General features: G+C 40.9%; 1 protein-coding gene across 2 annotated transcripts in view; it reads right to left on the bottom strand.

Moving 5' to 3' along the window:
• The window catches only part of PDS5B (PDS5 cohesin associated factor B), a 97,908-nt gene extending 81,774 nt beyond the window's left edge, over positions 1-16,134 (bottom strand). The window contains exon 1 of one of the 2 annotated variants that reach the window (XM_070749890.1): positions 15,944-16,134. The gene's annotated coding sequence lies outside the window, so the exon portion shown is untranslated. The remainder of the gene's footprint in view (positions 1-15,943) is intronic. The other variant, XM_070749892.1, reaches the window with a different exon arrangement.
• Positions 16,135-16,742: the final 608 nt, after the last annotated feature.

Genomic DNA, 16,742 nt, shown 5'->3' with positions numbered 1-16,742 from the left:
GCTTACAACATGTTAGTGATAGCACTTTTTAACAGAGCCAGCCTATTGCCCCCAACAATCCGGGTCCTCATTTTACCCACCTCGGAAGGATGGAAGGCTGAGTCAACCTTGAGTCAGTGATGAGATTTGAACTGCTGACCTACAGATCTACAGTCAACTTCAATGGCCTGCAGTACAGCACTCTACCTGCTGTGACACCCGTTAGATCCCCACTCCAACCCTTTTTGTGGAGGTTATCCAGAAACAATGGGACTTTCCTGGGGCCTTCTCCACCCCAACCAGCATGACAGGCATTTTTTCAATGCTGGCCCCGAACTGTCTGATCTTTTGCAGTTGCCCATGGTTGATGGGCCAGTCGCAAGCTTGGCTTCATTCACCTCCATTGTGGCAGGGGATTTGACTCACCTACGCAAGACTTATAAAGTTGAGGTAAGGGAGGTGAAGGTGGATACGGCTGCCTGGTTCTTTAACTGCACTTCACTGATATGGCTCAGGTAATTGCAGTTAAAGGTACCACCATAGGATGCTCGTCTGAATCAAGACATCAATAAAGTGGTGGCTGCCACCCAATTTTCTGCAGACAGGGCACCAAGAGTGGTCAAATTTGCATCCCGCATCCTATCTACCTCTGTTGCATCAAGGAGCCTGTTATGGCTCTGCAATTGGCAGGCATCCACTAAGTCAAAGTGGTGGTTAGCCTTCCCTCCATACAAAAGGTCCATGCTATTTGGGAAGGTGCTACATCCAAGTTTGATTAAAAATAAGGACAGGAAGGCCATGCCTGGTCCACTCAAGAGGGCAGATTGCAGGCCTTTGCCCTATTACTCCAGATTTACCTTTCAGTCCTTTAAAACTGATGTCACTCTGCAATAGAACTTTGGTACACAACGCCAGGATAGCCACTTCAAGGGGGTTGGGCCTCGTGACCACTCCAGACAAAGCTTTCAAAGCCAACAGCCCTTTCATGGAGCAGGAAGTCACCCTTTCCCTAGAGCCAAGTGACTGTCAGACCAACCCTCCCATTGGGAACAGATTGGCCCTCTTTGCCTCTCAGTGGGAGGAGACTACCACAGGCAACTGGGTACTCAATACAGTGAGGTTAGGCCTCACTCTGGATTCCTCTCCATGCCCCCAAACCACCTTGTGTGTTGCCGTCTCCAAAACCTCCTAAAAATGACACCGCATGGAACAAGCTGTCCAACACCTATTGAGCATACAGGCCACAGAACTGGTTCCTCTGGACCAAAGGAGACAGGGGCTTTATTCTATACTCATGCCAAAGTCTTGCCAAAGTCTTCCGGTGTTTCCCCAAAGTTCTGGCTGCACTGGCAGCCCACCTCTGATCCATCCCAATGAGGATGCAGTGCTAGCTGGATGACATCCTCATCCAGGCATCAACTCTATCACGATCAACAGAGAATGTCCGAACAATAATGTGGGTACTGCAGGATCATGGCTTCTCTATAAATCTCAAGAAAAGCCATCTAGTGCCAACCATCGAATCCTGCACATGGGCGCAGTGATTGACTCCGAGGTCCAAGCTTCTGTCTCTGTCTCTAAAGCTGTGGCTGTACTGACTCAACCTCTGGAGAATGTGGCCTCGTCCATAGTCCCCTGGTCACAGCTACATGCCAGGCCACTGTAATGGCTTCTACTCCTGTTGCAGCGGTAGAGCAGGAGCAACTTGTTGATCAGGATTCAGGCTCCTCCCTCAGTTTTGCTGTCCCTCCTGTGGTGAACATCACTGGTCCTGTCCAGGGGTTACTTCTTCAGAGAGCAAAACAAGTTCGTAGTGACATTGGACCCACCTGCAAATTCATATGGCCCAGGGTCGTTAGACACAGACAGAGTTTGCGAACAACAATTGGCTGGGGCTGCACCACTTCCAGGACATTGTTCAGGGTCATGTCCTGAATTTAACCAACAACTTAACTTGAGCTTCACTCAAACATATCTTCAGGGAGATCTCCCAGATCTGTACACATCTCCAGCAAATGTTCAAGTACTTTGCTTCTTTACCAGATTTCCAATTCTGGGAGCGGAAGGGACCAATGCTTTGCACAACCCTTGGTCCAGGGGACTCATTTGCCTTCCTACCCTTGCCCCCCATATCTGTTGTCATCAGGAAAGTGCTTCTAGAGAGGGCAAAGATTCTGCTGGTGGCTCCGCAATCGTCCAGGCATCCATGGTTCGTAGACTCAGTGAGTCTGTTAGTGGCCTGGCCCCAGATGATCCCTCGGGAGAGGATTTCCCTCAACCGGGGGGTCCTAACCCATCTTGGGCTCCAATTGTTCCAGCTGACCGAGTGGCAGTTGTGGGGAAGCTCTTGAGGAAGGACGAATATTCCTCTAGGATAATCCAGACCATTCAGGGCTCCAGAAAGCTGTTGACTTCCAAGATTTAAATGCTACCTGGAGGTTTTCGCCGCTTGGTGTTTGAAGAGACCTACTGACCTTTCGACAGCTTTGGTGTCCCAAGTCTTAAGACTTCCTCTAGCATGGTCTGGACAGGAAGCTGTCTCACAACACCATCCGCAGGCAAGTGGCAGCCCTCTCCACAGTGTTGGCCTGTGAGAACTGTGACTCCTTTTTTCATCATCCAGTGATCAGAGGGGTAGCTAAATTATGCCCATTTATGGTCCATAGGTTTTCCACTTGGGACCTGCCTACAGTACTGCAGGCACTCGCATCAGAACTGTTTGAGCCACTAAGGACAACTACTCTCCATTTTATGTAATTGAAAATCATCTTTTCGATGGTATCACCTTGCCCAAGTGAGTTTCGGAGTTAGCAACCCTGTTGTTTAGAGACGACCTCTGCATTTTCCATGCAGATAAAGTGGTCCTCAGAATGAATTACTGCTTCATCCGGAAATGGTTCCTTTGGAGTCAGGAGATTATCCTGCCTAATTTTTGCCCAGGGCTTTCCTATGCTCTGGAAAGACAATGGCATACATTGGATGTCTGCAGGGCTTTCAAATTTATATCAAAAGGATGACCAAAGATAGAAAGACAAGTCTCTCTTTTATTTCATTTTAATCACTACTAGGAGTGCAGCCACGATGGCAGCCTCGGCAACCCAAGCCTCCATTGAGGAGATGGAGTTCTAGTCCCCTGTGCCTAAAGGCAGGAAAATGGCAGGGATCTCGGCTCTGTCCCTCTGAGCCGGATTGAGGTAGCTATGCTGGATGGACTGGGGGAGCTAGCCAAGCCAGTCACTGTTTTGCAAAGGCTTACGTGAAGAATCCAAGGAATGAAACTGTCTTTTGTTTGAAGGAATGGTCTTTCCACATGTCTCCTCTGAGCCGAGACTAAGTCAAAACTGGGCATGTGTAGGCAAAAGAGGTGTGACCAAAAGACTGACTGACTCAGTCTCCGAGCAGAAGAGCAGAGTTAATGAGCCAGGGTGGCGCAGCCCGTAGAGTGCTGTACTGCAGGCCACTGAAGCTGACTGTAGATCTGTAGGTCAGCGGTTCAAATCTCATCACTGGTTCAAGTTTGAATCAGTCTTCCATCCTTCCGAGGTGGATAAAATGAGAACCCGGATTGTGCGGGCAATAGGCTGGCTCTGTTAAAAAGTGCTATTGCTAACATGTTGTAAGCCGCCCTGAGTTTAAGGAGAAAAACGGCATAAAAATCGAATAAATAAATAAATAAATAAATAAATAAACCCATTCCTCACTGGAGAAGGGAACGTTTTAACTTGAATGAAAAGTATTACATTTGGCAGAAGACAAACACTGAATTGTTATAATTAATTGTTCATGTCATAATACTCAATCATACTGATAAAAACTGAAGCTTTGCTCGTATGGGGCAAACCACATTATTGAAATGGTGACAGAAGCAGCCACAATACAGGTATAAGTATGTCGTGATCAGTGCAGAATGAATCTCACAAAAAGGAACATAATCCAAATTCACACTATTCAAAGTTACATAGAAAATAAGGAATTGGTTCCATCTTGATAGAAATAGACAATGAAAAAAATTAAACAAGCTTTTATATGTATATTAATGAAATATTACAGCAAAGAATAAAAATAATATTTTAATTTTAATTTATGACTAATAAATTTATTATTAATAAATTAATAAATACAAAGTAGTATAAAAAGCAAAATATAATCATCTACTGTAGATTCAGGCATGCTAACAACTCCTCTTATTTTAGCATTGCTATGGTCATGTTCGTATTATTCAATTATATCATTTTTCCCCTCCAATATAATAAGCCTCTTCTTTTTTTAAATTAAGTGTTTCATTATTCAAATTCACACAATTTGCCACCTATCTATATAACATGCAACGGGCACATACATTTTAACAAATCACAGAAATCATATTAGCACCCTGCCCTGTCCAATTTATCCTTCTTGGAAGAGTAGTTATGCTATACTTTATTATAAAACATTTTAAGATTATCAACATTGATATCATTTTGTTTCTGTAGAATTATCTTTTGCAACTTAAACATCTCAAAAGTCAATTACAATTCCTCTAATCTTTAAGAAAGTTGAACAAGTGGGAGTTATTTAATAACATGCTTGGTAACATGTCTTCCAGATCTTGCAGAAGTAAATTTAAATTGTCCACAGCTGAAAAGAAACACAAAGAGGAAGGGGAAAAAACCCAAACCAGATTAATCTTATCTTTCAAGTATTTCTAAATTCCTTAGACAGAATCAATTCAACACTGATTAATTTCTCAAACTAGAACCTTAAAATCAAGTTCCAAATTTGTTTTATAAAACAATCTGTTATACATTTTTATGCCTACAGATCAAAACTAAGATAAAAACTTGTGCTGAGTGTATGTTCTGAATTTTAAAGAAATTATTTTTATTTTATTGGTTAATGCTTCCTTGCCTTCAGGCTGTCACAGGGAAAATTGTGGAGTATTCTCTCATCAGCCTTTGCACTGGTTGCAAAAGTTGTGGCTGCCTTAAGGGGAAAAAACTGTAAAAGACTGATGCAAAATATACTTCAGAGTAATGTTGGTGATTAATAGATACATTAAAATGTTTTATAAGGCATCCCGTTTTCCCCTAACAAGGTACACAGGGGAGAGCCAAGAAATTATAGGTTAGTCAGCTCAACATCTGTTCCAAGCAGAAAGGGTAATCAAAGAAAAAATAATGAGGTACACAGAACAGGCCTCACAAAAAAGTGGGGGGGATCATAATGGATTCTCACCAACCTTCTAAAAACATTTGTTAAGGGTCAACAGGAGGTGAGGTGAAAGTAATATCCTACTGACATTGTATATTTGGCTTTTAAAAAAATAATACTGATTCAATTCCACCTGAATCAAAGCCTCCTGAGTATACTTGACAGTTATGGAATAAGAGATCCTTCCTTGTATGGATTGTTACTGTAAGTGTTTAAAAAACAAAAAGTAAATAGTAGGACTAAATGAGCAGTTTGAGCTCTTCTCAAAGGAAGGGAGGAATAAAGCTCTTCAAGGTTTTACATTGAGATTAGTGGTTTTAAATTTGTTCTTTCATGATCTTGATTTAGAGCAAGCTCACAAATCTACTAGCAATGCCATACTGCCACATTCTTCTCCTTCTCTACTTTAGGTTTTGCCAATTCCAGGCACAGAATTTGTTGCTCCATGACACCAAGGCAGCTAAATGGCAGCCTGAGGATGCAGTGAGCATTCTTGAGCAGCAAAAAAAATGGCTGCTATGTCCCTCTCTCTTACCAACCAGGTGGATATATTTCTATGGACTGGATAGATTTGGGCAGTGGGCGAGGTATGGCCCACAAACCACAGATTGCCAACCTCTTTACTAAACTGACAAAGTTTTCAAATCCTATAAATTATTTCAAGGTGATGAAAACCACAGAAGAATCCCTATTAACTGGAAAAATAGCAAAAGAAATAGAAAATGCAGTTAAATGTCATTTTAAATTGAAGCATATTGGAGGAAAATCCTAATTTTATACACACATACACATCCTTTTAAGGGTTATAACTAATTAAAAAATATATTTGACTCACACAAAGTAATTCAATAAAGATGCAAAGCAGATAATCATACAAAAGTTCATTAAAATGCTAATATTGTAAGGCTTTTATATAAATAAAAATGCATTCATATTTGAATATTGTGTATAGTTGTATTTATTTGGAAAAGTATATACCAAAGTTGGAAAAAGTACAAAAGAACACAGCCAGAACGATGAGAAATTTGACCACCTTCTATGCAAGAAAACGTTGCAAAATATAGTTTTCAGCTTGGGGAAAACAATCAACACAGAGAGAACATAATAAAGGTGTACAAAATAATCCATATCATGAAGAAATTGGGCAGATGCAAGTTTTTCCCCTTATTTCAAAACCCCTGGACCAAGAGTCATCCAATGAAGCTGAATGGTAGATTTAGAATAATAAAATGAAAGAATTTCTTCCATGAAACCAGGAGTGAAATCCAGCAGGTTCTGACAGGTTCTGGAGAACAGTAGCAAAATTTTTGAGTAGTTCGGCAAACTGGCAAATACAACTTCTGGCTGGTCCTAGAGTGGGGTAGGAATGGAGATTTTGCAATATCTTTCTCCCAGGAGTGGGGAGGGGATGGAGATTTTGCAGTATCCTTCCCCTGCTATGGCCACCAAGCCATGGCCCCATATCTGGTAATTTTAAAATGTGGATTTCACCACTGCATGAAACTCATAAAATATAAAAATGGGCACTAACTTGGACTGAATAAATACAAGGAGGATCGAAAGAAAATTTTGTGGCTTGAAAGCAAAATTTATTTATTTATTTGGATTTCTATGCCGCCCTTCCCCGCAGATTGAGGGCAGCTTACACAAATGAGAATAAAATACAGTACAAAATATAGCAAGAGAAACCCAACCTAAAACTAATATTAAAACCCCAAAGATATAAAAAGAACCAGGCATTCACATTCATTCTAACTACAATCATGCAATCACAGCCCCAGGCTTGCTGGCAAAGGTAAGTTTTTAAAACCTTAGGAAAGGCCAGGCGGGTAGGGGTGGTGCGGATTTCTGGTTGGTTCCAGTGGGCTAGAGCAGCCACAGGGAAGGTTCTTCCCCTAGGCCCCGCCAGCCGACACTGCTTAGCTGACGGGACCTGGAAAAGGCCAATTCTGTGGGACCTAACTGGCCACTGGGATATGTGAGGCAGAAGACAGTCCCGTAAGCCAGTGTTTTTCAACCAGTGAGACGTGGTCAGGTGTGCTGCGAAGCTCAGCTTCCGAGACCGGAAAGAAAGAAAGAGATAGCAAGAGAGACAGAGAAAAAGAGAGAGAGAAAGAAAGCAAGAGAGAGAGAACAAGAGAGGGGGGAAGGAGGGAGAGAGAAAGACAGAGGGAGGGAAGGAGGGAGAGAGAAAGAGAGCAAAAAAGAGAGGAAGGAAGAGAGAAAGAAAGAGGGAAGGAAGAGAGAAAAAGAAGGGAAGGAAGGAAGAGAGAGAAAGAGGGAGGGAGAAAGAAAGAAATAGAGCAAAAGGGAGGAAGAGAGAGATTTTTTTTGTCCAAACTTTTTTTAGCCCCCCCCCCCCCTCAATGTTCCACAGGATTTTGAAAATATGAATAATGTGCCGCGGCTCAAAAAATGTTGGGAAACACTGCCGTAAGTAACCTGGTCCTAAGCCGCGTAGGGCTGTAAAATGCTGCCAAATGCAGGTTGTAGAACAACTACAGGAGGTGGAGGTACACTATGTGTCTATGTGAGCAGAGTGAAGGCGTTTAGCTGGCCAATGAGAGAACAAAATGGTGAATTAATATACCATAGGCTTTCTATGATCCAGGAGGGCTATTCTAATATTCTTACATCTCCAGGAAACAAGCTGTTCCCTAACAGTACTAGTCTGTAGCATCTGGGCCATTGGTATGCTGCTATCAAAAAAATGACTTCAATTTAACTATTACTGCTGAGGAATAAGCTAAATGAATATGGAAACAAGAAATCAGAATTCTTTTGCACCTTGATTTATTGGGAATGAACCGTAGTTAAATATAAGCTATTTCTCCCTGCTAGTCTGCCTACTAATCACTGCTATCAGTTTTACCAGCCAGTTTTTTTTAAAGTTAGCAATCTGCTCTTCAAAATTTGGCTTTGCTGTACAGTTAACCAGCATGTCTTCTTAGAGCTTCTTCTCATTTTATCTTTGTCAGTTGGGTAGTGCTTTATTTGAAGAGACTTTAAGCAAGACATAATTTGTTTTCCATTCTACTTGACTCCATTATTGATCATTTAGGAAAATATCTGCTCTAACTATAAATGAACTTTCTTCCAGTCAATTAAATCAGCTCCCTCCAGAGATTCACACTGCCCCCACCTTCCTCGCCTTTCGCAAGAGCCTTAAGACCCATCTATGTCACCAGGCATGGGAAGCTAGACTATGCTCCCCTTCTCTGACCATTAAATGTTATGTGTGGATGTGACTGAGTTAATTGACTGCTTTTTAATGTAATGGTATCTTAGTTTATAGTTTTAACTAATTAGATTTGTATACATATTGTTTTTTGTACTGTATTCTGTGAGCCGTCCCGAGTCTTCGGAGAAGGGCGGCATACAAGTCTAATAAATAATAAAAATAATAATAATAAATGTTCCTGGTATTATGACCAGTTTCTAAGCAGTCCAATTTCATCACATGACAAATCCTAGACATAATTTATGATTAAATAATATCTTATAAGATCTAATCCACATATATTTATTGTATTTGCAGAAATTTAATGATATCGCCTTATATTTACATTTCTCAGGCAATTTCATAATCAGTCTCTCACTTTTCTACTTCTATCCATTTCCTTTAGCACTTCTATTTTACTAAGTAACAGAGAGATAGTGATAATATTAACACCACCCTATTCAATTCTTAACAGTTTATCATATACAGTACATAATCCCAATAGACAACCTATGACCCATTGGGTCATCTTTTGAGAGAAAGGTAGTGCATCTGATATGACCAGAATGAAATTTTCCCATCCAATTCTAGTTGTCTCCCCACTTCCTCACAATATTTGGCATCATATCTTGATCATGATATCTCCCCCTATCTTTCCACATGACATAATTAGGCTGATCATATATTTTTTTACCCCAATGCTGGATATTCCTGTCATCATCGCATAAGAATAACTATATTATGCAACTATGGGTATGCCATAGTGGGAATGTTGGAATAAAACTGGAATGAAGATGGTAGAAACTTCTATTTAACAATAGCAATGAGTTTTAATAGTATATAATGTGTTATTTTAGCTTCAGGAGTCCCTATTTTCCTATTCTCACTTTTACCCCAGCATTTAGAAACTATTCCTTTCTAAATGTAAGTATCCTTGTAATTTTGATTTTATATTATAGCATCTCCCCACCACTACCACAGACACAGGGTTAAGTCCAAATAAAGTTAATGGAGCTAACTTCAGATTAAATATGAATAGAATCCTAGATTCACTGTGATTCTCAATCTTAGACTTTCTAACCATTTTTATCAGAACTGCTACTTCTATTTAGCTAATGTCATTCAAAGCAAATTTAATGTCCTTTAAGTATGTATTTTCTTTCTAGCTGGATATTCTTCAACTCTAATAATTTCCACCAAGTCAAGTGACACGTTGCTTTATAAATTTTTTTATTTCAAGTCCAAGATATCATTAAAATTCATAATGAATAGTTGATACTTTATAAAACATTTTAATTTCTTAATCAATACCATTTCTCTCTCATCGTTTTCTGGCAAAAACATCATTATGCATTTGTGTGTGTGTTTGTTTGTGTGTGTGTGTCTATACATGCATACTTGCCTTGAGGCTTTAAAAAAATATTGTATTGTAATTATGTTTTTCCAAACTTCATCACAAAGACCAATTCCACTGTAATAAAACTGGGGAATCTGCCATTCTTCAGATGTTGCTGAATCCCAGGTCATTGGAGAATAACAACATCTAGAAAGCTGTAGATTCCCCAACCATAACTATTGGCTTTCTTTAACCAAATTCAGTAGCATATTTTATACATCTCATAATGCTGCTATAATTAAGACAAGGTATAACTAATCGTAATACAGTACAGTATAATTAAATGGATCTTCCACTTTGAGCCTCATATCAGTCATTACAAGAACTCACTGTCAGAAATGTTATAGTCACAGTGAAATCTAACACTTCTGTTATATATTTTTCCTTTATACTTAGGTAAATTTAAAACAAACAAGCACAAGGCTACACTGTATTGTTTCAATAAGTAACAATTGCTGAAAGACAAATTGTAAGTTTACAGAAATACAGGTGACCTTTGACTTACAGCAACTTCCTTAATGGCTTTTGAAGTTAGAACAGAACTTTTAAAAGTGACTTATGAGTATTTTTCACATTTATTGTGCGCATGACCATGCAGCATCCCCATGATCACATGACCAAGATTCAGATTCCTTAGCAACTGACTCCTGTGTATGATAGTTGCAAGGTCTCAGGGTTTTGCAACCTTCTGGAAAGTAACAATAATCGGAAAGCCAGATTCACTTTAATTGTGTTACTAACTTCACAATTACAGTGATTCACTTAACCAATGTGTCAAGAAAGGTAAAAAAAAAAAAAGGGCAAAACCCACCTAACAACTGTCTTGTTCAGCAACAGAAATTTTGGGCTAATTGTGGTTTCAAGTTGTATAAAGGAAGTGCAATGAAAATAAGAATGGCAGGAATTTGGTACTATATACTAAAAAATAAAGTGTTTTCAATTATACATTTTTTAAAATATTCTCTTTACAGTATGTTTGTTTGAAAACCCTTTTTTATCTGTGATTGCCATAAAAGTCAATACAGGATTTTGGCTATGGCAATGAGAACTTTGCACGATTAAATCTAGTGTGCTAACTGTATCTCTTCCAGAGTGGTTTAGATTTAGCAACAGTTATCCAGGTTTAAGTTACAATCTGTTTCAACTAGTATGACTTGCTACATTTGGAGTTACAGTACTCTTCAAAAGTATTTGGATGTTGCTGTTGGTACAAAACGTGTCAATTAGGGATGATACTAAGAACATAATTATCTGGTTATGTTGACACTAATGCATTATAATATCTCTTGGCTGGTATTTGTATTTCATTTTTTTCATTGTGTTTTAATTGTTTTTATGATTATTTACTGCCCAGTGTCATTCAGAAGGGTCGCTTTTCAAGTCAAGCATAAATAAATAAATAGGTAACTGATAATATTATGATCAAATAGACAGACTGATAATTGTTTACTAGACACAATTTAAGTTTTTAGAATTCACCATTATCATTCTAAACTGTTTAGAGATTGATTAGTTTACAGAACATTTTCCCTGTTACAAATTTGTCTGCTTATTAAGATCTCCAGGAGAGCTCTTTTGGTAACATCTCCACTGCCAGGTGTCTGACATGCTTTGCTCCTACTCTCAGATTTGGTTTTCATTCTTTCAGGATTTACAAGATTCAAACATTTATCTTTTTTACCAGGTTTTAAATTATAATGCTACTTTAGTTTTTATTTTTAAAATTAGTATTAATCTATGTTTTTATTTTTTTATGTTCTGCCTTGAAATTAGTTTAACTACCTAGAATGTTTCTAACAGCAGATGCATAACAAATGCACCCGACCGGAAAAAAGGTATCATTAAAGTTTATATCTGTTTAACAGGATAGCATAATAAAATGCATAATAATAATAATAATAATAATTATTATTATTATTATTATTGTTATTGTTATTTATTAGATTTGTATGCCGCCCCTCTCCGAAGACTCGGGGTGGCTCACAACAGTAATAAAACAGCGTGACAATGTAAACAAATCTAATATTAAAAAACATCTAAAAACCCCTCATTTAAAAATCATGCAACACACGCATTCCATACATAAAACTATAAAAAACCTGGGGGAGATATCTCAATTTCCCCATGCCTGGCGATATAGGTGGGTCTTAAGTAGTCTGTGAAAGACAAGGAGGGTGGGGGCAGTTCTGATCTCTGGGAGGAGTTGATTCCAGACGGCCGGGGCCGCCACAGAGAAGGCTCTTCCACTGGGGCCCGCCAGACGACATTATTTTGTTGACGGGACTCGGAGAAGGCCAACTCTGTAGGACCTAATCAGCCGCTGAGATTCGTGCAGCAGAAGACGGTCCCGGAGGTATTCTGGTCCGATGCCATGTAGGGCTTTAAAAATTATAGATAAATTCTCTACACATACATATGTATGCACTTGCATACCATCATGTTTTGTTTTTGCATGTAAACAAAATTTCAACCAATATCTGGATATTTTTACCAGAAAAAACTTGATATCTTTACAGAAAATATGAAAATACTAAATTATTCCATTCTTACTAGATAATAACAGAAAGAGAAACTAGGAAAAAACTTAATATGGTAATTCAACTAGATTTCTAGTTCAAGCAAGTAACATTATGAGAAAAAAGCAACACATCAAATTTATAAATAATACAGTTAGAAATAATTGCAAAACAAACAACCAGACTGTACCTCAATATTTAAAAAGGAAATTATTATATTGCTAGCTTCAAGGCTTTAGCAAAAGCATTTTAAAGATTTCTCTCTCTTTTTCAAAATAAAATACAATATCTAATAAGACTTCAATAAAATAACGGGTTAATAGAAAATAAAGGTAGACTGGACAACTGAAAACTAATCTCATCAGCAATTAAGAATACATTACAAGGATTTATGAAAAGTCTTGGAAAGTGAATGCCATACAACCACTACTAAAAAGCCTTATTTCTTGTTGCAAGAGAAAGAAAAGTTCCATTCACACAAGCTCCTCCACAACTGCAGTTTCAATTCTGTTGTGTTTTCTCTGCCAGGGTGATACAACAATTCTTACTATAATCACATATGTATCAACTAACAATAGAAAGGGAAGAAAAGCACAAGAAGCAACATTCTTCTTCACAGGTAATCAAAGAAATGCAGGATATATGTACAGTCCATTCTGTAAAGATTTCTACGCCATTTAAAAGATTTCAAAATATTCTGTAAGCTTTCTAAATTAAAAAAACCCCATCAATTATCCTAACTTCTGAGGAATTTTGAAATCATGCATTCATTTATGGTTTTCACTATAAATTATTGCTAATTAGCATACAAGTCTACACTAAATAGAGGGGGATTAAACTCTCCCAAAGATCAAATTTCTTCTTCAAAGTCTTCAGATACACAACATGAAGTCAGTCCTCGATTTACAACCATAACTGAGCCCAACATTTCTATTGCTAAACAAGACATTTGTTAAGTGAGTCTTGTCCCATTTTACAATCTTTTTGTCACCTTGTTAAGTGAATCACTGCCCCTGTTAAGTTAGTAAGTGAACAGGTGTTAAGTGAACCTATTTTCTCCAGATTTTGCTTGTCAGAAAGTCGCAAAAAGTGATCATATGATCCCCACACACCGCAACTCCATAAAATATAAGTTTATTTGTTTATTGGACCAATTCCCGAAGGACTCTGGGCGTCAAGTGTCTGAATTTTGATCATATGATCACAGGGATGCTGCGACAGTCATAAGTGTGAAAAACAGTCATCAGTCACTTTTTAGGTACCGCCTACATTTAAATTTAATTAGTTGTAATTGAGAAGTGTCGCTAAATGAACTGTGGCACCACCTGCATAGGTCCTTCAATAATGGGTACCATAGGTTACACACATACTATGGACAGAGAGAAAACTCATTTAACCCCCCTGCAATTTATCACATAGTTCACTACTCTCATGGGTTCATAATCCAATGGTAAATATAATGAGCACACGGCTTCAAAAAATACAGAAACCACTTAAGCACCTTAATAGAACCGCAAAGCACGCAGCCATATACACTAACTTTGAGTTAACAAGTTATGACTCTACATTATATCTCGCCGAATACTTCTATATCCCCACAAGCTCCCAATTCTTCAAACTGAATTCCATGAGTTTATTTAAAAGCACAACCACAACTACAGGAACCAGCATCCCTAATTTTACTTCGGAATGCTCAGCAATGCCATCTATTTGCTCCTCTCCATAAACAATGAAAAGGGATCCTGAAGGACTCAGGTTTTTTTTAAAAAAACCCTTCCTCTTTCCAAGTCCCCTAGAAGAGGCTTTTCTCCCAATGCTTTTTAAAACATCGATACCTCCCCCATCCCCACTCACCCCCAAAAAAGTGTGGAGGGCCTTCTTTTTAATCATTGAGCCAAATCCTTACAACTGCTACATTAAAAAAAATAAACCCAGAAGAAAGATTGGTGTGTGTGTTGTTTGGCCACTTTCCCTCCCTGTTGGCGCTTCCTGGCAAGTAATAGAAAAGAGATGCCTCCCAGTGCTTTGGGGGTAAGTTGTGTGTGTGTGTGTGGTTTTTCCACACAATGCTTTAAAATATTGATACCTCCCCCATCCTCACCCCCCCCAAAAAAGTGTGGAGGGCCTTTTTTTAAATCATTGAGCCAACTCCTTACAACTGCTACATTAAAAAAAAAAGCCCAGGAGAAAGATTGGGGGGGGGTGTTGTGTCACCACTTTCCCCGCCTTTCCTCACCCTTTGGCGCTTCCTCGCGAGTAATAGAAAAGAGATACCTCCCAATGCTTTGGGGGCAAGTTGTGTGTGTGTGTGTGTGGTTTTTCCCGCAATGCTTCAAAATTGCAATGCTTTAAAATATCGATACCTCCCCCATCCTCACCACCACCCCAAAAAAGTGTGGAGGGCCTTTTTTAATAATTGAGCCAACTCCTTACAACTGCTACATTAAAAAAAACCAGGAGAAATATAGGGGTGTGTGTTGTGTTGTGTGGCCACTTTCCTCCTCCGCCAATAATAGAAGAGATGCCTCCCAATGCTTTGGAGGCAAGTTGTCTGTGTGTATGTGTGTGCCCCCCCCCCCCATGCTTTAAAATGTCGATACCCTCCCATCCCTGCCCCCCCCAAAAGTGTGGAGGGCCTTCTTTTTTAAATCATTGAGCCAACTCCTTACAACTGCTACATTAAAAAAAAAAAAAAAACCCCGAGGAGAAAGATTGGGGTGTGTGTTGTGTTGGGCGGGAGCGGCTCCGCGAATAATAGAAAAGATGCCTCCAATGCTTTGGGGGCAAGTTGAGTGAGTGAGTGAGAGAGGGAGAGAGAGGTGTTTGTGTGTGTGTGTGTGTGTGCAAGTAACGGGGGAGCGGCTAAGTCGGGAGCCCCTTTATTTTCCCTCTCTCAAGTCTCCAACAGGCCCCAGCCATTGGCAGCGGGCTGAGCAGGAACCGGGGTCTCCCTGCTGGAGGAACTAGGCCAACTGGGACACGGGCAAGACTCCAGGGCTGTCCGGAGCCATCCAAGTCCTTTCGCAGGGGAAGAAAAAAAAAAAAGAAGCGGCTCCAGAGGCGGGCGGGCGGGCGGGCGGGTTGGAACGAAGGGGGGCCGATTGCAGTTAGCGCCACATTTGAGGGAAGGAAGCGTCTGGCGCTGCTGGTGCTGCCGCTCCACCTCCTCCGCCGCCTGTCTTCCTTTAAGGAGGCTTCAAACGGAGACTCCCACACACTCACCGCCCGGGAGGACCAGGCGGAGGGAGGGGTTTTTTTCTCCCCCCCCCCCCGGAGGAAGAAAAAGGCTCTTCGGACAAGGTCAACCGCCCCTCCCACCCCGTCCCCTCGTTACTTGGCGGCGGGCGACTGAAGCCAGCCCGCACAACAAAAACAACACCCACCGCCGCACCGCGGAGGAAAAAGGGCGGCAAGTTCAACATGCTCGCTATATACGGGGATGGCGGCGCAGAAAGGAAAACGGTGTGAGGGGAATAGCGGGAGGGAGGGGGAGAAAAAAAAAAGCACTCGGGCCACAACCCGCCTCGCTTTCCGGATGCCTGAACAACCCCGAGAAGCAGAAGAGGAGGCGGGGACGTGCAAGGGGGCGGGAGGGGGGGTCCTGCAAGAAGGAACCTCAGTCTTCCCCCTTTCCACGCTTACCTTTCCGCGGCTGACTTCGCCGTTTTCTGCTCCTTCCACCGAGCGGAGACGAGGCAGAGCGAGCCTCTCCCCCCCCTCCTCCTCCTCCTCCCTCTCCGGCCCGCCGCGTTAGGCTTAGGCTGGAGCAGCCGCCGCTACCGCCGTCGCTCGCCAACGCAGCCAATCGCCTTCCGCAGCTGCCTCCCCCCCCCCCTTTTCCGTCAGCTTCAAAATGGCGGCAAAGGAGTCCTCCGTTCCGCTAGACCCCGCCACCGAGCAGCGGGGGAGAGGAGAGGCCGGCCTCAAAGTTTAAGGTTGCAGCGACCCCTGCAGGATCCGAAGGGGGGAAAAAGGCGCAAAAAAAAAAAAAGAGCGGGGAGATGAAAGAACGCAACGCGACCCCTCAACCCCCAAGCCGCCGCCTCCCCCGCCATAAAAAATAGCGGGAGAGTTTTTCCTTTCCTCCTTCCGAGTGAAGAGCAAATAGTGCCGCAAAAGGTGGCGTTCCACGGTAGTACTTGGTAGCGCGTGGAAAACTTGAGAACTGGGTTTGTCGCCCTCACAGAACGGGATTTGAGGGTTAATATAGGAAGTGGGTGGACAAAAGAAGAGGAAACCGGAGTTATGAAGTCTTTTAGGACATTCCGTAACATTATTTGGGTCTCAGAAATCTGACTTGGAAACCAATCTTGCTCCTTAGGATGCGGATTATTCCCTGAGGCATAAGATTGCGGTGTCTTTCCTTGGAAGTACAAAATGTTTCATTTTCCTTCACTCCTCCACTCGCAACCGAATACCCTACAAAACTAGACTTACATTC

This window comes from Erythrolamprus reginae, chromosome 4 (assembly GCF_031021105.1).
Source record: "Erythrolamprus reginae isolate rEryReg1 chromosome 4, rEryReg1.hap1, whole genome shotgun sequence".
Lineage (NCBI taxonomy): Eukaryota > Metazoa > Chordata > Lepidosauria > Squamata > Dipsadidae > Erythrolamprus > Erythrolamprus reginae.
This window is presented reverse-complemented; position numbering and strand designations above follow the sequence as displayed.